General features: G+C 46.8%; 1 protein-coding gene across 2 annotated transcripts in view; it reads left to right on the forward strand.

Annotated features, from left to right (window-relative positions):
• The window catches only part of LOC126548498 (PH and SEC7 domain-containing protein 1-like), a 425,618-nt gene that overhangs the window by 144,207 nt on the left and 258,586 nt on the right, over positions 1-22,825 (forward strand). The window contains exon 1 of one of the 2 annotated variants that reach the window (XM_050196709.3): positions 13,389-13,611. The exons of the other annotated variant lie outside the window; for it this stretch is intronic. The gene's annotated coding sequence lies outside the window, so the exon portion shown is untranslated. Of the gene's footprint in view, positions 1-13,388; positions 13,612-22,825 lie in introns of those variants that run through there. 2 annotated transcript variants of the gene reach the window in all.

Raw genomic sequence — 22,825 nt, forward strand, 5'->3', positions numbered from 1 at the left:
TTCTCCATGGAGTCTGCCAGCGGCGTACGTGTTTAACGGGGTATCGCGGTCGACCCCGTCATCGGTGTATACAGGCCAGCCGCTAGGGGACGTCATGTTTGCCCAGGCGTATAATACGCGGGGCTAATTGTGGGTGGCGGCCAGCAGTGGCTCGGGTGGCCTCCGGCCCTACGTTTAGACCTCATTACGGCTCGTCCGCGTTCCATCCTCCGCAGGCGTCGACGCCTGCCGTGCTCTGCGAAGTTGGAGCCCGCGTGCCTCACGACCTCGCAGGATGCCGCGATCGCAACGCAGTCTGCCTTCGTAGCGGTCACGCGACAGCCGTGAATGTCGCGCGACCGACCCACCGACCGCGTTCTGTCTTCTCTCTTTTTTTCTGCGCTTTTTTATCACTCCGCACCTTATAGCTCGTAGGTACAGGCAGGGTCAGCCGTGCACTGTCAGATCCTCGGGGCTGGTATGCAGTGATGATTAGTGTACCTGCGGATCTCGTGTTTCGCTTGTTGCAACGAACTCAGTAGGCATATTTAGGGTATGTTGCCGTCGCTAGATGAGAATGCTGTGCACTTGCAGAACAATGTCATATGTGTGCACACACTGACGATACGCCGATACGTAACGCTGCTGACCTTATGTGCAGTCGATATCATTGCGGACAAATTATACCATAATTCTATGCTTCGTGACCAACTAATCCCTAGATCTCAAGTGTTTCTCCCATCGTGTCGACCACCGTCATCAAGTTGGGGCCGCATCTTGTTGTACTCAGCCATTTTACCGATCTTTTTCACCCCGCGTACATCGTTAGATTGGAACCACCTGGGGCGATGAAATGAGGAAATTCGCGGGCGCTAGTTGGAATCGGGTGGCGCAGGACAGGGGTAATTGGAGATTGCAGCCAGAGGCCTTCGTCCTGCATTGGACATAAAATAGGCTGCTACTGCTGCTGCTAATGATGTTCTTCCCGAGGACGTCGTAGCTATATCAAGGATAACGAACTATTTCGTCAGACTTTAGCCAGAATTTTATAACTAGGTGAGATTTCGTGTTACAAGTGGTTACCATTTACACTTTTGCAGCTTTTTTGTACTTGCTGACTAATCACAGCTAATATTGTGTAGTTATTGTATATTGACACAAGATGATTTCAAACTACGCGCACCAGTTGCCTCCTGCGTCCGTCCAGTCGTTTACTGCTACCTGTGAAAGATAGCGGCACTGAAGCGGGCAACACGGGCTCACTAGGCACGCGCAATCGGAACAACGTGTCATCAGCGCGGGACACGAGGGATGAAGAGGTGCGGGACTCTTGCGAAAAGACTTTGGACGTTCTAGTGAGGCTCTCGTTTAGCTGTTTGTCGGGCACAAGTTCGCCCAACGTAATGTGATTAAAGTACCGTCACTCCACTGTGCGTTACAATATAGTTAGGAGCCTTCTTTTTTTGTCATACACTAATTTATTACTGTAATTGTTCTTTTGTTACTTTGTAACCACTGCCATCTTTAATGCCGTATGGCCTTGACGGCAACATAAATAAATAAATAAATAAATGAATGAATAAATAAATAAATAAATAGTTGCGCGTTCACAGTAACGCTTCATGCGGTTTGCAGGGGACACTTCTAGGAAAGGTTTAAGGAGGCACTAATGAGCAAAGTGATTTCGCCTGTGTTAGTACATTAGCTTTCTACAATACCAAAAACGGCACTTTCAGCGCGACACGAAGCTCGGTAAGCCCGCCCCCCCCCCCCCCAAAAAAAAAAAAAAAAGTAACTAAAGACCGGTGGCGATGCCTCCTTGAAGTTCCTGCAGCAGCCCACAGTGACGTCATGAATTTCGGCGGCTTCTGCTCGGGATTAGTTTACCTTTTACCCGTAAAGTTGTACTTCATTGTGCTTTAAAGGGCCCAGATATTGACCGTAGCATACTTTGGGACTATTTACTGAGCCAAAGCGGCCCAATACAAAAACGTGCTTTGAAATCCGTGACGTACGTCATACTGACGTAACGGTGCTGAGGAGTTGGCGCGAAATTAAAAAGAAAAGATAATAAAAGTGGAAGTTTGATTTATTTTTTTCTTCAAACAATCGACCGCTTACCGCGAGATTACCGAAAATAGACACTTGAAATGAATACTCAGTCTAAACTGATTTCGTGTTTCTCTTTAGTGTCCCTCGCTTTCAGACCGTGCCGGCGCTTTATGCGACATTGCATGCTGCGCAGTTTGGACTCACGGCGTGTGTACGAAGTAACGCTACAATCCATTCCGCGCTTTCTTTTTTTTTTGTTCTCTCGCATAGCGTATACGCACGAAAGGCGTGCAGCAGCCTAATGATGTAGGTCAGATTTTCTCGAGCGCCGCCGTGTTTTGCTGTTAGCATTGCAGCTTTCTCGCTGAAGTGTCCGTATACATCGTCTTTCGGCCAGTTCGGGGAAAGCAAAAAATTGCGGATATTTGTGCAGCTTTACTTGACAGCGTCATGTTGTCGTTGCCTATATATAGTGCAGCGAGGGCGATGCAATGAAATGGCGGCGCGCTGTCTCTGGCTGCGTCCTTTCGCGCGCCGGAGGCTATGCGCGCTCCCGCGGTTCACCCCGCCGCTAGCATCCTGCAGCAGCAACGTTCCCCTCCCTCGATTTTGCCGTTGCTGGGTTTTTACCGTTGCTGGCCGTGTGCGCTTTCGCGGCGGTGCGCCAACGGGGTGAGTCAACGGTGACCAGTTGCGATAACGCTCCACCTTGTTTTTGCTTCCGTCGTTCATCTTTGCCTACAGCCGTTTACAAAAGTTACCAAGCCATTACGCTTGTGTTGGGCTCTAGAAATAACGATTCGGAGTACGCTTTCAGCAGTGCGTCCAAAATAATCCACGCAGAGCATTGGTTATGCGCTTGAGAAGGTGTCGCCGTATACACTGTTTAGGCCGGTATTTCGAGAGTTCTTTTATTGCGCGCCCAGCGCTTCAATAACTCCGAGAGGTGAGAGAGCATATGAGTTATAAGGTCTCCCTACAGGTCTGAAGCGCCATGTCTGCCGCTCGAGCCCCCCGCACGCGGAGTTTACATAGCTCTCCGTTCTCAAACTCCCTTTGGCACGGGAACCACAGTGTAAGTGTTTCATCGCTGTTATGGTCGCCGGCCGCGCCGGCCGTTGCTGCGTGCGGCGATATTTTTCTTTCTCGCCCTCACCCGGTCCTTTTCGTTGCGCCTGCGTCACTTTTCGGCCGGCCGACTTTAGCCTCGCTGCCCGCTGACTTTATTACGTGTCGTCTTTAGTGCAATTAGCTTCGTCGTCTAGTCGGGCGCGTCGAGTCTTTCTGGCCCCCCTTCAACGGCATTCTTATTTATTCTCTTTTGTTTTCGCCTTTACTCTGTTTCCGCATTTGTGGCTTCTTTGGCGGCCGCAGTAAGAGAAATGCGGCCGTCTGCTTCCCTCCTCATTCTGCTGTACCTTCTCGTCGAAGTATTTGTACGCGAGCAAAGCGAACTGGCAGGTAATTTCGGTAACGGCGTTTGCCTGCCGTATGTGGCGGTCTTAACCGAGCTTCGCGCTCGAATTGGCGCGCGCAGCCCGACCGTTATGGTAATTGTTGCTGTCTGTGTCTCGCCAGCTTTCTTTCGCACCGTTTGCGACAGCCACGGCTCGTGTTCATGCGCTGTGCGGGAGTAGGAGCGAGAGACGTTCCCCGTGAGTGTGGCCGAGCACGGGCGGCGCGAGCTCTGTTCGGATGTACGGCTGTAATTAATTTGCGCCGTCGCAGGAAGGCAGCGGCTGCGAATGCTGCGCGTCGCAGCAACCTTAACGCGAATTAATCGGGCGCGGCCCAGCAGACAATCGAATTATCCAAGCCGATTGGCTGGAAAGCAAGCGGGCCTATGTGAAACCTCCTTTTTTCTTCAAACTCCAGAAAGCGTGCTCCTTTCTGTCTGGTCATTCGACTGTCGAGGTGCGCGAGTCCGAACCGTAACGATGGTGCTATGCGCGCTCGTTTACAGTGTGTAATTATTCTATAGCGCCGTCGTTACATTATCTGAGCGGCCGGTGGGAGCGAACCCTCGCGCGTACACGCACCGAACTCTCAATTCAGTTTCGTTTTACAGTAAATTCAGAGTTCTTAATGGCCATGTTGTACTGGTTTTTCGCTCGCTACGGCGGTCCATACGTCGTTGAGCATTTCATGTCGATCCCTCGAACGCGCCTTATCCGTCATACAAATAATCATTACAGTTGGTAAGATTGCATGAGAACGATTATGCTAAAATTGCGTGCTACGCGTGCCTTTTCAGTCCACGTATATACAATTGGTTTAGGTTACATGTATTGAGTGACCGCTGCGCACCGCCCGTCGTATTCGTGAGCCACATGGGCGCTGTTACGATCGGGCTGCAGGGGCTGGCGATCTACGCAGAAGCGACCTCCGAAGCCTTCCCACCCCGCTGCGACGACTCGCTTTGTAAAGACGACAATGCGCCGCGTCAACAGCCCATCGGCGCCACCATGTCTAGACGTGGTCGGCGGACGAAGTATTGTTAGTGGGTTCGCCGTCGCCTTCTCGGTTTGTTTGGAGCAGGGGAACTCCTGGAAGGAGATGTTTTGCGGTGCGGTCTCACGGGCACCAGAAGAGGTCACAGTCAATGGACAGACGCGGCGGCCACTGACTGCAGGGTCAGCTCTGTGATCAAAGAGGCGCCTGCTCGGGTCAAAACCTCCGTCTGCGAGAACCCTCTCACATCGGTGTGTTCTGTGAAACCTGTGCGGGAGTGTGTAAACCCTTCCCCTCAAAGGCTACGATGACTTTGGACGCTCCGATTGGTCGAAGTTTGAACGGCCGTTTTCCCTCACCTAGGGATCTAGAGAGGACGGAGTGTTTATAAGCAGCTGTTGTCGGCTCTTCAGTGTGTATTCTCTTTCAGTCATGTTAGACTGATGAACTGTAACGTTCTCATGCAGATACTGTAAATAAATCCCATATTCCTCGTTCTCGATAAGAACAAGTCTCTCCCTTCAACAACGTCCTCAGCGGGGATGAGTTGGACGATGGCATGGGCCAGCTACCATCGATTTCATGCCCGACCCCAACCATTACAGCGCCCGAGGCATTGACCGTGAGGTCGCGCAAAGCTTGCGGACCGTTGAGTAATTTTTCACCGCTCGCTCACTATCGCGGAGTGTTAGCGCGATAAAGCCAAGGCATGTCAAATAAGGCGCGAAGGAATCGGGAACCGATCTGACAAAACTTTTCGTTCGTAAGTGCTGTCTGCTATTGGCCGGCCGCCGTCAGTGTGTACAAAGTCACCATTGGCTGCCATCTCTTGTTACGAACAGGTTTAGCGTACGATCGTTTTGTGAATACGGGCCAAGATGTTTGTCCCTCCGATGCACGAAGCCGTGTCTGCTAAAATAGAGGTGTCCAATTGAAAAAATAAAAGTTGTAGGCGGCAACCTATTTGTTTGGTGAGTTCCGTACTTTCCCATGGATAGCGTAGGAATGTCTTCTTGTTTTGATTTTTCGTTTGTTCTTACATATACTCCATATTGGCGACACCTATACCGTGCAACGGTCCGGCGGCAGATGAAACGAGGCATAATGCTGTCTACAAAAGCAGGACTCGACTAGCCGCAAAACAGCATCCACATTCTCTTCGATAGCACTCATATCCAGCTTTTCTGGACACGTACCTACCAGCGTCCCAAGCGGCCCCGGCACGAAGCTTGGGCGTTTTCAATGGAACGAACGGGTTTTTCGCGAATAATTGAAAGTGCAAGTCGATTACACAAATGCGTTTACACATTTAACGCAATAATTTATTATTCATATCACACTTCTTAATTTAAAAGGTTACAAAAGACAGCAACCTTATATTAACAGGAGGTCTTAAGGATAAAGAAAATTTAAATGCTTATTACTCAGCTTTCACCTCATGGCAGCGAAGGAAATATCAATAAAAATGTCGTTACGATAATTAACAGCCTATCTGCTGCTTGAAAACGTTTCACCTTTGTTCCCACTTTGCAAGCTGATACTGACTTGAAGGTGGTTCGTATCGTGGGCCTTAGACATATATCCAACCGTCGAACAAAGCATTATTCCGAATGTTTCATTTCGGGAAGGCTCCCTTCCCGAAATGAAACATTCGGAATAATGCAATCCCGGCCACGGCGGCCGCGTTTCGATGGCGGCGAAATGCGAAAACACCCTTGAACTTAGATCTAGATGCACGTTAAAGAACCCCAGGTGGTCCAAATTTTCGGAATCCGCCACTACGGCGTACCTGATAATCCGACTGTGGTTTGGCACGTACAGCCCCACAATTCTGCCAACACATCTGCCGCGATGCGATGTGCCATGTGAGGCAATAACAAGGCTCAACCCTCTCATAGGTTGTAAGCAATGGCTCACAACAACGCCTCAGGCAAACACGTCTCCCTCTATGTTCTGTGTACTACGCAGACAAACAGCAGTGGTACACGCGAGGTAACATTTACCATCAAATCACTACTCTCGTATTGCAGAAAACGGTGAAGAAATGAAACATTCGAGCTCACCATCACCGCTAAATATTGTCAGTCAAAGCAAACAGCGCAGAGAGCTTCATTTAGATCGATTCCCACAGTGGAAAACCGCATAATTTTCTCGACTGTCAAATATATATGCTTAAGGATTGCGCTCATTAATGAAATAGTATCAAAAAAACATTAGGATCAGATAGGTTAGAAATTTATCTGTATATAACACAGTCGTCAGCGAACAGCCTGATAGATGATGTTACGTGATCAGGAAGATCATTAATATAGGTTAGGAAGAGGAGATGTCCTAGTACAGATACTTGAGGAACACCCGATCTTACTGATGAAAGATTAGAGTTATGGTCATTAGCTCTTACGTACTGAGTGCGATCACGCAAAAAAACATTCAATCCATTTTAATGCGGTAGCATTTATGTTTAGTTTACTAAGTTTAAAAAGCACAAGAGGATGAGACACGGTATCAAATGCTTTAGCGAAATCAATGAATGTACGAACAACGACGGAGGAACGGTTTAAACCTGCAAATAGGTTATTAGTAAAAGCGATTAACTGTGTTTCACGAGAATGACTTCTTCGAAAACCATGCTCATTCTCTGTAAAAAATGAATTGGATTCAAGATGACTGACGAGGGCAGAATAGTTCAAGTAAGTTGCATGGAATTGATGTTAATGATACGTTAATGATATAAAATGCTAAAGATATGAAGCATTCGCAGTCACCATCACCACTAAATATTGTCAAACCAAGCAAACAGCAAAGAGAGCTTCGCTTGCATCGATTCCCATATTGTGCGTGGGATCCGCATAATTTTCTAGACTGTGAAGATACATGTTTAAGGATCGCGCTCATTAATGAAATAGTTACTTTGGAAGTGGGAAAAAGGGGCTGCCGTGTCCACGAAAAATTTGATTTAAACGCCTTCAGTCAAATGGCCGTTGCGTGATTGCCGACTTTCGTGGAAATGTAGTCGTCAAAATGGCCTACAATTGATAGTGAATTCAGGATGTTGATGAAAGGCAAGAATGCAGAAGCTTGCAGACGGCGTCAGGAAAATAAAATGACTTTGAGCAGCATGGTCAGGGGCCGTGCTATCGTTTCAACGTCTATCAAAAATCCCCCCAAAATATGAACAGAGACCGACAAAAATGAGGGCATCTTCGGAAAGGTGAAACCGCGATGGAAATCTCGGGACAGCACTAACTTAAATGTAAAGACAAGTTAAAGTTAAAAAAACCATAACACACGTTTGCAGGGTGGCCATATTTCGAGACAAACAAGTTGGCTGTTGAAAGAGTTCAGCTGAAACCTGATGGTACGAAATAAGCCGAGAATGTCGGCAAGTGTTGAAGAGAGGTTCAGTAGGTCCTATATGACCGACGCCAGCGCCCGCTGCAACTATCGGGCGACTGCACATGTAAGCGAGGTGCTTACTCCTCAGTCTTACAAGGTGAGTACTTGCAGGATGAGGCACACTGTAACATAATTTACGCCCTTAAAAGTGAAAAAGGGTGTAAATGTGTCTATACCTCACACCCTTTGGGTGTGATATATATAACTGACACCCTAAGGATGTGAGTTATATGCACATTTACAATTTGTTTTTACTCTTAGGGACGTAAATTACCTTACAGTGCATGGGTCTGGAATTTGGGACGCGCACTCCATCACATCAATTACAATGCACTCTACGGTGTGATTCTTCTAAGGCTGATACCAATTTTCACACAATGAGGATGCGAACAAATTGTCTCACGTGCCAGCTGTCACCTTCCTCAAACTGCCAACATTCCATAATGATGTCCTCGACAGTCGCACAACTCTTGAATGCAATCAAATAAGTGTAAGGAGTTGTGCGCGCTGCCTTGAGTACGTGGGCAGCCATTTTGGCGTTCAATACCTGCTAGTCTGCATTGCGGCTATATTATAAAGGCAGAACGGCAACATGGTTTACAATATGGAGAACAGACACATCCGGCATGTATTACTGCACAATAATCTTAAATAGTGGTTATCTTTCACGCGCGTGAATAACCGTGACAGAGCAGTGCTTTGACAACTAAATGCAAGTACTGTATATGCCATGCCCAAAGGTGTGCCTGGCCCGGTGGCCAGTAAATGGGACGTAATATTGTGACCAGCTTTGGCCATAGCATGTTAACGGACGATCAAAGAGAGACAGTTCGCACAGTTATTGTGTCATACATTTTGCCCCAGGGTGCCAAACCAACTTGTTCATGTGTCCATCTTAATACCTAAGCACATATTTTCTCGATTTGCAGCTGCTGCGGTAGGCCGTCAGTGCAGAAAGCAAGATTTCTTGGGGGTATATTAACGAAACCGATAGGTGAGAAATCAAAAGCCATCCACGACGGCGTCTCTCGTAGACGCTGCGCGACATTGAGAAAGCTTTTGCTCGGGCCTCCTATCTAAACACATGGAAATTGAGAAATTGTATTTCTCTGCAACCACTGCACCAAAAACATGCATTTAATTTCATGCTACATTTAAAAGAAAAACTTAAAATATAGTTACTGTTGGCTGAGATTTTTTTATTTAAGTCGTAAATTTTTTTACAAAATTTGGCAGAAATTGCATATTTTCAGAAAACGAAACTGTAACTCAGCAATCAAAAAGCATACCACAATTTCGTGAATTTCACTTAAAGGTACAGCTAAAGCGGACAAAATTCTTATACATGACTATCAAAAATACGTCTAATTTGTGAGTAGAACATTTGCGAAACCCTTGTAAACAATGTGACAAATTCACCTAATATATGAACCGACATAACAAATTTGTCCGCTTTGGGTGCTCTCAATGTAGTTTACAGAACTGCGATATATATATTCTAGGTGCAGAGCTGCGAATTTGTAAGCTTCGTGCTTCTGTTCTTCTCAAGCTTATTAGTTTTTCAAAATTCCTTTTAAGACATCTATAATTCATCCGAAATTACACTTCCAACGTTCACTAGTGGCAGAGCCCCTGTAAGGTACTTTCTTGGTGATCTCCCAAGGCATGTGCGGGCACAGTTCGGTCGCTGCCTCGGATGTTGCCCCACGTGTAGTGGTCCAAGTCGGCGCGCTGAGTAAACATAAACGTAGGCCAAAAGTAACGCGCAGCTGCAAGACTGGAATGCAGATCATCGCACCAGAGGGCGCCAACCGCACGGAAGGAGCACCGGCTGCGAGATGGACGCGGGAAGAACCCCGCCTTTCGCGAACAGGCTTAGTCCAACTTCGAAGAGTTGCGCGTAAATGATGTATCTGCAGAGATTGGGGAATTCTTCAATGCATGCATAAAAGCTGTCGCCATTGCCTCTTTTGGCTAAGTGTGCGGAGAAGCTCGTAGTTTTGTTGACTGTAAATCAGTCTCACACATATAAAGGGTGAAAAAATTCACCGGCGATTACGATTCTCCCTAATGCGAAATTTCAGCGCGCTCTATACGTGTTTTCATTTCGCGATATACGTATTCAGGCATCGCACCGATCACCGCACCGACTGGCAGAGTCGCGACGCGCGGCGCTACGTATAGACCGGCCACAATGTTGCCGCTTCCCGGCTACTGCAGCTCATGCAACCGTCATTTTTACCGGTAAACGCTTGCGGCGAACGCTGTTCGCAATGGCGAGCTTTCTAGGTTTTTGCTTTCCCCCGCACGGCCGGTACCGCGGATGCGCCGACGTGAGCGCCATCTGCTGACTTCACGATGCCTCCTTCCGCTTTCCTCCTCATGCTTACGCTACACCCTCCTACTCCGCCTTTCTCCTCGCGCTCTCTTCCCTCTCGCCGTCTTTTATCCGTCGCTGTGGCCGTTCTCTCGGTTACGCCGAGGGAGGACGAGGCACGCCGACGCTCAACGTAGAAACGGGTGCCTAAAAGCGGCGCTCCAAAGAAGAACAATGGCAACATGAACGATTCATTTAGAGCGTCGGCCACCGGAGCGTTCTTTGATGTATCTCTATCATCTTTGTGCGCTCAATTCCCCGCGGCCGTGATCATTGCATACGTGTGCTCGCGAAATTATCTCCAATCACTTGAATGCTTTAGTTAGAACTGAGGTGGCTTGATGGGCCAGCAGGTAATTCTAGGTATCTAAGTTGTTGTAATTGTTTCATTTTGTGGGGCACGGTATGTTATTGGCGCGTCAATTAACTATACAATTTTTTTTCTGTAATGGCACTCCATTCTCATGAGGTATCTCGCCAGAAAGCGGTTGATCCTAGACCATCCGGCAATACAGCAAGGAAACGTGCTATACCGGTTATTTCGGTCTGAATGCTGCCTCGTTAGCAGCGTGCATTTAAATAGAACCACTGCTGGTGATGAGAGAATGGTGGAGAGAAAGCCAGCAAAGTCAGAGTATAGAACAATTTATCATTGGAGTTCATTATTAGCATGAAGGTCGGTGGTAGTCATGACCTCGACTGCTAATTACGAGGAAGAGAAACTCCCATGGTTGTGGGAAAGAGAGTCGGAAGTTTTTGGTATAAACTGCATTGAGTGCCTCGATAGCAGCGCTGCAAATTCCGGCTTGGTATCCAGGCGCCCTAACACAAGAAGCTTTATAAATCGTCATGGAAGGACCGTTGAAGGGCGAAAATTTTCGTAGAGGATTTTGTAATCGCCGAGATAGAAGCAAATGAAATGTGGGAAGGCCATGGTGGCGAGGAGGTGGGACTTCCTCGCAGCAGAAAGGCTCTCTGTCATTGTGTTGATCAGCGTCAGTTGTCTGCAACAACGGAATTTTTTCTAATAATGCATTAGATATGCTAAGGCTCGCTCGGCGAGTAATCAATAGTACCGCCGATAGTAAATGCTTAATCGTTTTTATAGAGCTCAATGAACTGATATTGCACTACGAAAGACATGCCTGCGGTTTGCAGTCTTGCTTTGCAGGGCCGGTTCCAAAGCGAAGCTTTCTTTGCCTAACCCCCCTCGGCGTTTGGAGTACTTAAATATGTAAGTGTCGTTTCTCGCTGATTAGATAACTTGGGGCACTTGGGCGTGTGCAACTGGGTCTGTGTCCATTCTTGGCCAATCCCCCAGAATGTGCGTGCCTAACTGTGACACAAAAGGTGTAAACCAAATAAAGCCAACAGGCAATGACAACATGGGGAAGCGTATAGGGGAATTACCTGGTTAATTTGATGGAAATGTGGAAGTGACAAATAAATGATATTGGAAGTGGACGAAAGACAACTAGCCGCAAGAGGAACCTAAGTCTTCGCATGACGCGTGAGATGCTCTTACCATTTGAGTTACCGCGGCGCCGTTTTCCCGTCCACTTTCTTGGGTATTTATGTTTGTCTGCTAGAGATAACCCTGGTGAGGTGGCGCTTGCTTACACTCCCAAGTATAGTTACTGTATATGTAACTCTACTGCCAGGGTTAACTCTAGCATACATACATAACTACCCAAGTAAGTGGACGGGAAAACGGAGCCGCAGTAGCTCAAATATTAAGAGCATTTCACGCGTCATGCGAAGACGTGCGTTCCTCCTGCGGCCAGATTTTTTTTCCTTTCTTCATTTATTTATCATTTTGACATTTCCATTAAATTAACCAGGTAATTCCCCTATATATGCTTTCTTTGTCACGGTCTGTTGGCTTTGTGTGGCTGTGACTTAAGAAATACGGGCCCCTCGGTTTTCGTTAAAGAGGTGTAGCAGTCTTAAATTTATTTATATACGTATCATACTTCACTGTGCCCCCTGTACACCTCTCTGAGGTAAGATACTTCCCTCAAGAGAGAATCGTGCATCGCTGTCAGCCTGGTGACACAAACAGCCAACAGCTACAGGCTAGGTTCGTGTCATCCGCCATTTCTGCTACCTGGCTAACTCAAAAAAAGCTTCCTGTCATTTAGATTACAACATTGCGTTCGATATGCGTGTTTCTTATTTATGATTATTTTGGGTTGCCCAGATGAAAAAAACAAAGAAAGCTTCCACGAATGGAACTGAGCGCTGCTTCGCTGTGCAGTCCCGTATCCCGTAAACAAGCGATTTCAAGTTAGAACGTTCGATGGCAGTAGCATGCGTGTCGAGCGAGGATAACTGGTGTTGTTTGCTGTCTGGACAACTGAACGCGCTGCGTCCTGAGCGTGCAAGCTCCCCGGCCTAATTATTTTTGCTGTCTTTTATCCTGGCAAGTAAGCGGCTCCGTGCAGTCACTTTATTGATTTATCGGTCATCCTGGTCGCTCTCCTGTCTGGTTCGTGGTGTGCGAGGGCGAGTAGGGAGGGCGATGAAGCTCTCGCTGTTTTGTATAGCCTCGAGCAGCGAGTGCCGATCCTTTTTTCCACCTCAGGAGATGCTGCTAGTGAGAGGAGGGCTTGATTGCCGATTGACCATTCGCAGATTTCGTAATGGTGAACGGTTCTTTCTGCGCTTGCCCCGCCACCGTGTTGTGCCGGTTTTGCCGGCGTGGTGACAATGGTAGCGCCGCTAGCCGCCAGATGGCTGCCGCCGTCAGGAGTAAGACGAAGGGAACTCAAGGAGGCTGTCGCGCGCTGCTTCCGCGCTTGCTTCCGGCCGTTGGCGGCGTTGCGCGGCGGAAGCCTGTCGTCGGCCGCGCTGTCTACGCCAGCCTCGGGCACCGTGTCAGTTGCGTGGCCGCCGGCCAGCCGCCACCTCCCTTTGCCACCACCTCGCCAGGGCCGATGCTTAGCGTGAGATCTGGCGGTGGCTAGTGTGGACTTGCTTCCACGCGGTGCTGCCTCCTCGTTGGGCCCGCGGATCGTGTACGACGTCCTCGCGCGCTATTTCTTTATTTTTTTTTTGGCCCTTCGCTCGATTTATTTTCCGTCATGCGTTTTCTTTTTATCTGTGTGTCGACAGCAGCGTAGACATGTTCCGGTGACGAACGGGGTGAACATCGTTTGCTCTCCACGCACGTCCCGCGTCCGGCTCTCTGCCCTCGGCCGGAGTTTTATGTGCCGGGGTGCTTTCGCCGCGTCTTCATCGACAGTGCCGACGTCTCCCTGCTGTGGCGGACAGCTCTGCCGGATCAGCACAGCCCTCGCGAAGTGGCCGACGAAGTGGCGCGTGGCGAGCTCGGCGACACCGTCTCGTCGTGTACGGTGCGTCTTCATTTTGCGTGTTCGCCCCGCAGGGTGTGCTTGTGTGTGGGTGCGTGCGCCGTCGTGCCTTTCCAGTGCATGGTTCGCATGACCGGAGCAGTCATTCTGTCAACGCAAAGCAGGCGGCGGCGGATCTATGGTGACAAGGCCGCGATCTCGTTTGACCTCTCCGTATATCCGAGCCGCCTGACGTGACGAGTACGGCCGAAGCTCGGCACCGTGATTGCGAGTGTCGAGGGGGAGATTCCTAAAGATGAGGCGAATGCGGCGTCACTTTTGTTTCTCGTAAAGCCTCTTATTCGGCAACCTGGTGAATAGTCAGTCATTTCGGAAAGCGCAAGTTGTTATCTCATAGGAGGTTGGTCGAAACTCCGCGTACTCAAAAATCCTGTATCGCCCGGGCGATGATGGCAAATTTCAAGTTGTGTCGAACATTTTGGATCTGCTGCAGGATCCGAAACGTATGCAGCAGCCGGTTCAGTTGTGTAACGGACTAACTGTGTCATTCTTCGTTTTCGCTTCGTTGTGTCGGCTTTTTATTTGATCCTACCAAGTTACCCAGTTTTTCCGAATGGCCGCTTCTTCACCCGCCGTGGTGGCGTAGTGTCTTTGGTGTTGCCCTGCTAAGCCCGAGGTTGCGGCATCGAATCCCGGCCGCGGCGGCCGCATTTCTATGGGAGCGAAATGCAAAAACACCCGTGTGCTGTCCATTGGGAGCACGTTAAAGAACCCCAGGTGGTCAAAATTAACCCGGAATCACCCACTGTGGAGTACCCCACAATCATATTGTGGCTTTGGCACGTAAAATGCCGGAATCGAATTTTTTAATGGCCGCTTTGTGGCGCGCGCCTTATGAACGGTGAAGAGTTATTTTCTTTTGTACCGGGAAAAGGCCGGTGTGCACTCAATACGGCTATTAGTAGTTATGAGTTCGCGCAACCATTTGGGTAAAAGAGGACGAGAAAGAAAATGATCCCTGTGCTTCAGCTACGTTTGTTGAGGCTGATTTTGCGATGCGCAGCCGGCGGTACGGTAACGCTCTTAGCTATTATTTTCTTGTTTTTTCGTTATTGAGCCGGGAGAAGTGTGCAAACACTTTACCAGCGTTTCGCAATATTGTTAACTCCTAGTCTCCGGGGCCTGCCAACGCTCTGTATGGCCCGATGTGTTTGCAGTCGCTGTGTTTTGTGCCAGGAGTGCTCTGGATACAACTTGCCTGCTACTTGTAAACGGGTACATCACCGAGCTGAAACTGGCCTACGGCCAAGCCGAGCGTTAGCCAAGAAGTGTGCTAATGCGCAGCCACGGCACTGGTGTGCTGAGACATGAGCAAAACTCGCCCTTTAAATTTTGAAGGATGGCGCGCAAGACTTGGTATGGAAGCAGCAGCGAGAGGTCTGGGGAATGCGGGAACGGGGTGGGGAGCTCTTCGCGGTGGTTCCTTGGCCCCAACCACTCGAAAGGGTGCGCACTTTAGTAAACGAATATGATCATGCCTCAATGTTATTTTAATGCCCTTGAGTATAATAAGACAAGAATATGTGTGTGACGTATGCATATATGTACACAGTGCGCCGTTATAGAAAGAGAGCTCCGTATTTCAACGGCAATTTCCCTCGTTGCTACGCTGAAATAATAAAAAAAGAATCCATGAGCGAGCTTTTCTCAGTAAGATAAGTCTATATACATCAAGTATCAGTGAATGAGGTTCTGATTTACACGTTTGCAGCAATTGCTGTTTGAGCACAGATTAAGCGTCCTCTTTCATACTGGCGTAAAGACTATACACCAATATGAAATAGAACGTTTCATATGTATTCCATAACTCAAATATTTGTCAGCCTAAACGTAGTGCCTGCAATGCAGCGATGCATTATGAACCTCAGTTAAGCATGGCACGTCCTAGACAGTGCATCTCCAGATTAAATTCTTAGTATGCGAAGTATTTTAGCTTTTTCTGTGCGCGTTCAGAAAACTTCCATGAACTTGTACTGTCGCGCGTAGTACATACTATCGTGGTCGAATGCGAGAATTTAAATCATAAGAGGGATGTTATGCTTGAGGGACCTATTAGTGTGCTTGATTAGAACTTCGACATGAAATGCCCTGTTCATTGCAGAGGAAAGCGGTGTGCACTTATATAAGATGCAATGACGACGCCTGTGCATTGTGTTCGTGTTTGGATAAATTAAAAGCTAAGGGCGAAATTCACGCTGGCGCACACGCACAAGCCCACAGTTGGTATGAAAGCGTTTGGTGTGTTGCTACACCATAGACCCGAACACAGGAGTCGGACTCTTCTGCGCTTAGCTCTGGGTAGCCCACTTGTCTCCGGGGAAAGTGGCATCCTGGTGTGTCAGCCGACGCGGAGACCATACTTGACCTATTTGGTCCCAGCTTTCCGTAGTCCGCAATCGCGGACTGACGCCGACATATTGGGGGGCGAGGACTTACGGAGTCGCCATCTGTCGGAAGCGCCTCCCTAGCGTAGTATGAGGAATAACGCGGCGCGCTCCTCATAGGTTTGGCTTACGGCGCCCAATAAAAACACCACGCAGCAGCTCTCCTGGAGATCTGTAAGAACTCTCAAAACGAGGGATGTTCTTTTTGTCAAAATAATAATATTGGGCAAACTGAAAGCACAGAATCGTTTACAGACGCTATCGCTTTACGGAATCTGTGCAGTGACCGCCACTGCGCGCGGTCACCGCGATGGAGTCTCCCGAACCGGCTTCTTGCGTGAAAGGTAGGCAAATGCTGAGAACAAACTATGTGAAATATGTTCTTATAGTGGGCTGTCTGTATAACCAAATGGAGCATAACAGAATGAAGCCTCAATGCAACGATCGCACGGGTTCGCAGCGACCGACTGCGCGTCTGCATGCATGTCCGCGCACAATGTTTTGCTTTCTCTGCGAGCGCGTTTTCGCACCGTGCCGCGAGTTTTAGGCCGCATAGTATGAGCGTTTCACAGTACACAAGCAACCATTGTTGCGTGCGACACTATCAGAGATGTAAAAAAATAATTTCGTGCCGTCGCGACGATTCAATCTTTTTTTTCTTCTAAATTCTTATATGTTTCAGTATCATTATGTCTCATGTTGCGCCGCACTGTACGTTTATCGGTCTTCTCAGCGTGCGATTTCCCGCTGCTTTTTCGTAATCCAGTACATTAATTCATGGCCATGTGCCATGCCTTTATTTAATGTGCTTCTTACCGCTCCCTTTTCATTCCAGTGAACTTGCGAGTGTCTAGCATCAACAAGTTCGTAGACCAAATAAAGCGTCATCCGGGCAGCGGGCGCGGCCGAGCGTTCCAGTGCGCGTTTTCTGCTACTCACCGAACATCGCAGTCCCGACGCCGTATCAGAAATCTTCCTCGCGTCTGTGCTTGCATGCATACCTGACTTGTAAGCGATGGCTCTTTACCAGTTCTAAGTTTCGCGAGCCAAGCTTCAAGCAGCTTCTTGTCCTGCAGCTACGTGTGAATAAGGCTGACATCAGGCTCCGGTGCCTACGTCCGGCACTGCGGCACCGAGCGTTAGCCTGCCATGCTGCACGCCCCCAAAAGCAGCCACTACCTATTATAGTTATTTCAAATGCTGTCAAGCAAGTACCCAAAGCGGGAAAACCTCGCAACTTAATCAGAACCGCAGCGCAGGTGGGACTTTAAACTTTCGTTTCCAGTTCGCTTCGGTGCTTCCGAAGCAGCCGACGCGGCTGCTGTAGTATCCACGTGATCCCTCATGCCACGTCACGCCGACGGTGGCGCCAGCTTTTCCAGTGGTGGAGCTCGCCCCCTATAGGGAAACCGGCAGCCGCTTTTTTATAGCCCCCCCCCCCCCCCCACCCCTATAGTCTTTGGCTTGCCTATAATCTTAATCTCCAAGTCACCTTTCCACTTATTTCGGAATTTCCTATTGGCAAAGCTTAACATTTTGCAGCGTGCTTAAAATTTAGCTTCTAGAGGCTGCATACAGCTAATGTGTACTTTACCTGTCACGTTCCTCTGTTGCACAGGCTTGGAGGTGTTGCTGTCGCTGCTGTTGAAATAGCATTCGATTTCTCATTACCGCGATGTAACATTCTTCTTTTGGTGCTGTTGCGCTGTCCGCAGCCGTTGACCAAATTCCGGAACAAAGCGGTTGCAGACGGAGTAGCATTGCTCCAGAGGGAGGCTTGTCACAAAGTTTTCCACTTTATGTTCGTGCGCGCCTCTTGATAGTACGCGTTGCATGAGCCGGCAAAGCATAACTAATATATTGCCGTCCAATACGGCGTCTTTTCATACCCCACTATCCATATTTGGCGCGTAAAACCCAACTCTCAATCATTCATTCAATCAGTCAATGAGCACAGCATGAACGCAAAGGAGCACGTCGCAGCGACGAGACTGGCAGCCTTTACGCTTTTGCGACATACTGCGTACGGTTTTTGTGACAGGATATCTGTCACTGGGCCCTTTCACAGAAGGTGACATCGCATGTATGGTGCTCCGAAGCTCAGGGTGCATGAGGAACGCTTTCCCTCTCCGTATCCGCGGTTTTCGCGCAACGAAAGGTCTACGGTGCTCCAGCGAGCGGCCCCGGTATAGTGACGTAGCCGTCGCTTCGAAACTTCTTGCATATTGTAAACACTTCCGCCCTACGAACATTCGCACGAAAGGTCCCTCCTCCCCTTCACGGGAGGGAGGCCTGGTGGAACTCGAACGTATGTGCCGCTTGATGCATCCGCCGCCGTGTACTTTTGATTGAACTTCTAACGTTATTCTAGCCATTAACCAGCGTCTCGGAGCAGAACAACAAGCCTATGTGGTTGCGTCACACCACTTCGACGCTAGTTTGGATCTTGAAATAATAATAATAATAATAATAATAATAATAATAATAATAATAATAATAATAATAATAAACCATTCATTTATTTAATGTGCCCTGGACCAACACCTAGGTCTGAGTGCTAATGCACAGTGAAACAAAAACAAAAAAGCTACAAATGCAAGGCATCTACAACAAAAGTTATGGGATAAATGTGCAGCTAGAAAGAAGGTTTAATAGAAAGTACAAAGCTCGTAACAGAAAGAAGACAACACGTTTTGAAAGCTATTAAAGTGGAGGAAATAACAGTTATACAGAGTTCTGTGGAGAGGCGAGTGTCTGCTAAAAGGGCCTGTGTTCCCTGGCAGTCTTATGCGGAACCCGCAGGGAAACTGAAGCTAGTATATCTGAACATGTAATGATTACGTGAATGATAATAAAGAATAATAATGTGTCCAATTTTTATGCGCATGTGTACGTATGCCTGCTTGATCTCGATAACAAATGAGAGATCTAATCCTTGGTTTAATAATGCCCAACGTAAGCCCAGGAATAAAAAGAAACGTCTGTACAATACCGCTGAACGCGTCAATAATGCTCCTGCTTGGGAAAGGTACAGGCTTTCCTTAAAAACGTACTGTTCTGCCTTAGCTGCAGCTGAACATAAATATTTCTCCACGGATTTACCTTCTCTCTTACATTCGAATCCGAAAAAGTTTTGGGGATTTATATTACCAGACAGTGAGTCTAACCGGATAAGCATTACATAGTGAAACAAATACTCCCCTCTCTGACAATGAATGCCCCCTGCTTTAATGCGTTTTTGTTTTTCATCGATTTTCAGCCGCGAGGATCATACCAATGTACCTGATGTTGCTGATTATGACTGGCAATTTATGGAAAGTATTTAAATCTCGCTGGAGAGAATTGCATGTCTTATTAATAATCTCAAGTTATCTACTTCATCTGGTGTTGATAATATTAGTTCCAAGATATTAAAAAATGCCATTTCTACATCCAGTAACATTCTGTACCATATATTCAAGCAGTCTTTGTTGTCAAGACAGCTGCCCATAGACTAGAAAATATCCAAAATCATACCCGTACTTATAACTTGGAGTAAAAGCTCCCCGGAAATTTACCGTCCAATTTCATTGCCTGCATTTGCTGCAAGATGCTCGAACATATAATTGCTTCTCATATGTATAATCACCGAGAGTCCGATAATTTCTTTTTTAACCATCAACATGGTTTCAGGAAAGGATTATCATGTGAGACACAGTTACTTGAATTCACGACTGACCTGCACCTTAACATGAACAATAACTAGCAGACCGATTGCATTTTCCTTGACTTTTCCAAAGTATTTGATCGTGTTGCCCATTGTCGCCCTATTGCAAAATTCACTACACTTCGAATTGACTCCTTCACTCTATAATGGCTTCGTAATTTTCTTTCGAATCGGCAACAGTTCACAGTAGTTAACAATATTGCTTCATTTCCTTCTTACGTTACTTCCGGTGTGCCTCAGGGCAGCGTTCTGGGCCCCTTACTCTTCCTAATTTACATAAATGATTTGCCACTTGATGTTTCTTCTCGCTTACGTATTTTCGCTGACGGCTGCATTATTTACAGATCAATTTACAATACTGACGACCTCCTGGCCCTTCAAAATGATCTTAGCCAAATTCATAATTGAGGTAACACCCGGTTAATGGCTTTAAATGTATCAAAATGTCAGGTAATTTCTTTTAGTCGTAAGCGTGAGAACTCGCGTTTTTCATACAACGTCAGTAATAAAGAGTTGTTACATACAATATCATAAATATTTGGGTGTTCACCGAACCGAAAACCTCTCCTGGACAGACCACATTGCAGCCATCTGCGCAAAAGCTTCAAGGACAATAGGTTACCTACGTCGTAATCTGAGTAATTCACCTTCCAACATCCGCAAACTGGCCTATCAGACATTAGTTCGTCCATAGCTCGAGTATGCATCATCCATTTTATCCCCACGTCCTACCTACTTAATCGACATGCTTGAATCAGTCCAGAACCGAGCTGCCCGTTTCATCTCACGTAATTATAGCCACCACTCCAGCGTAACGCAAATCAAACTCGATTATTCCATCCGATTATTCCATTCCTTCGCTGTAATATCGCCCTGTTATCCTTGTTCCACAAATATGTTTATAATGCCACACAATCCACGCTGCATATCCAGATCGCCTCAAACACGCCTCGCCGATTAAATAACCACATAAGTTTTGCGCGCATGTACGGTACGACACATGCTTTTCACTTTTCCGCACTCCCTACGGCCATTCGCTTGTGGAACAATCTTCCTGATAACATTGCTTCCGAATCAGATAAACAATTCGTCATCTCCTACACGAGCATTTTTCATAATAGCACTTACAAATCACTTTATCTTGTTTCTCGCACTTGGCAATGTGCTTCGAACTTCTTGCGATGTTTTTATTTCTATTGTTACATTGCTATCTGGTTCTTATGAATTGGTATTTTATGCTGCGTCACGTGTTCACTTGTATGCCCTGTATATATTGTTTTTTTTCCGTCTTTTTCCCGAAATATCCCTTGAAGCATTGTATTCCTTGATCTGTTCATTTTTCCTCTATTGTACTTTCTAGTATTGGAGCCTTACGTTAATTTTACTCGTTTTTTTTTCCTTGAAGTGTACCTTTCTGGCATTTTATTACTTGCTTTTCCTATTCTGATCTTTCTAGTAATGTTGATGAGCCCTGCATTGGGACGTATCTTTTGTACCAGACTTCAGAAGGCTGCTTACTCTTTATTTTTATTTTATGCCTTTGATTTTGCAACCCCCCTTACACAATGCCCCCATAGGGCCTGTAAGGTATTTAAATAAATAAATGAATTATCCGTCATGGCTCTTGCAACTCAAGCAACATTTCTATATGCAGGTCGCGAGGGCGTAATTCATTCAGTCGCGTACTTTTGCAGTAAAAACAGTGCTGGGCAGTATCGAAGATACATCTATCTTAGATACCGTCTTAGATACGCTGTGCGTATCTTGTATCTGTATCATGATACGTCTAGCAAGACGTTTATCAGTATCTGTATTTCCGATACATAAAAGAATGTATCGTGTATCTTAAGATACAGGATACTGATATCGCAACATCACCGTGCGAAACTATAAACGTTGACTGAACTCCGCTTCTGAAGCTGATACGGTGCCACTAAGCCACCTGGAGAAAAAAAGAAACAATAAACGCAGCGACGTTCTTTTATCGAAACATTATAATACCAAATACTCCGTTTTTCTCATGAGCGTCCACACGTGCCGTTTTAAGATATCTTGCACAGGCACTAAATTTTTTATTGTCTGACCTTAACAGGTAAGTTGACGATACCTCATGCTTTTAAATGTCATAGCTATTGGTGATGTCGGCTGTATCGTGTTTCTATTCATTAACTGTGGTTCTGTGATACGGAACCGCCTTTATATTTTACATGGATGTATTTTTCTTTTTCTTTTTTGCTCACCCCTTAATTTCTTACTGTCACAACTCACCAGTAAATCGGGCCTACAGGTGGCAGTAGTGTGAATAGCGGTGGTATCCTGCGACGCTTTGTACCACTACAGTACGTATGACACGTTTTTGGCCTGCACAAGTTTTTTCTAGAAGAAAAATCGTAAAATGATTGCACGTTAATGAATATGTCGCTAACCAACGCTTTACGCCAGCAGATAAGTAAACTATGAAAGGTAATTGGTTCTTTATCTGCTCTCTGTATACATGATGCGTCAAAAAAGCTATTTTGCTATCAGCGTTGTTGCTGCTGTACAGCTGCCCGGCACTGTGTAAACGGTAGCTCGTCTACAGAGAAGGTTAAACTCCCCAGCGGTATTTGCGCCATTGTGCAGAGGCGTCTTATTGACTTTCTTGTATTTAGATGACGACCCGCTAGCTTGTCGGCAAGCAGAGACTCCCATAAGTTACAAAAGCGACAAGCAAGAACCGCTGACAGCGCAGCGTACGTATAAAGCGCTTTCATGTTAAGCAGCTAAAGCAAACCCTTGTACATTGTTTCGCAATAAAAATACCATACTTTGCGCACGAGTGACAAAGTTTTTAGATAAGAAGACATTTCATTGAAATGAAACAAGGTTTGGCAGAGTTAAAATATTTCCAAGCAAATATTTTTGTGCACATGTCTTGGCTGCTACGTTATATAGATATGTAGTAAGAAATTTGCGAATGTATCGGAGTATCTTAAGATGCAAATGGAAATTATCGCATCTGATACAATAATTGCGATAGTATCTTGTACCTGTGTCTCAAATACTTATTGCCCGAGTATCTTGCATCGTATCATGATACAATTGCAAAGTGTCTTTGCCCAGCCCC

The sequence above is a fragment of the Dermacentor andersoni genome, chromosome 1, assembly GCF_023375885.2.
Source record: "Dermacentor andersoni chromosome 1, qqDerAnde1_hic_scaffold, whole genome shotgun sequence".
NCBI classification, from domain to species: domain Eukaryota; kingdom Metazoa; phylum Arthropoda; class Arachnida; order Ixodida; family Ixodidae; genus Dermacentor; species Dermacentor andersoni.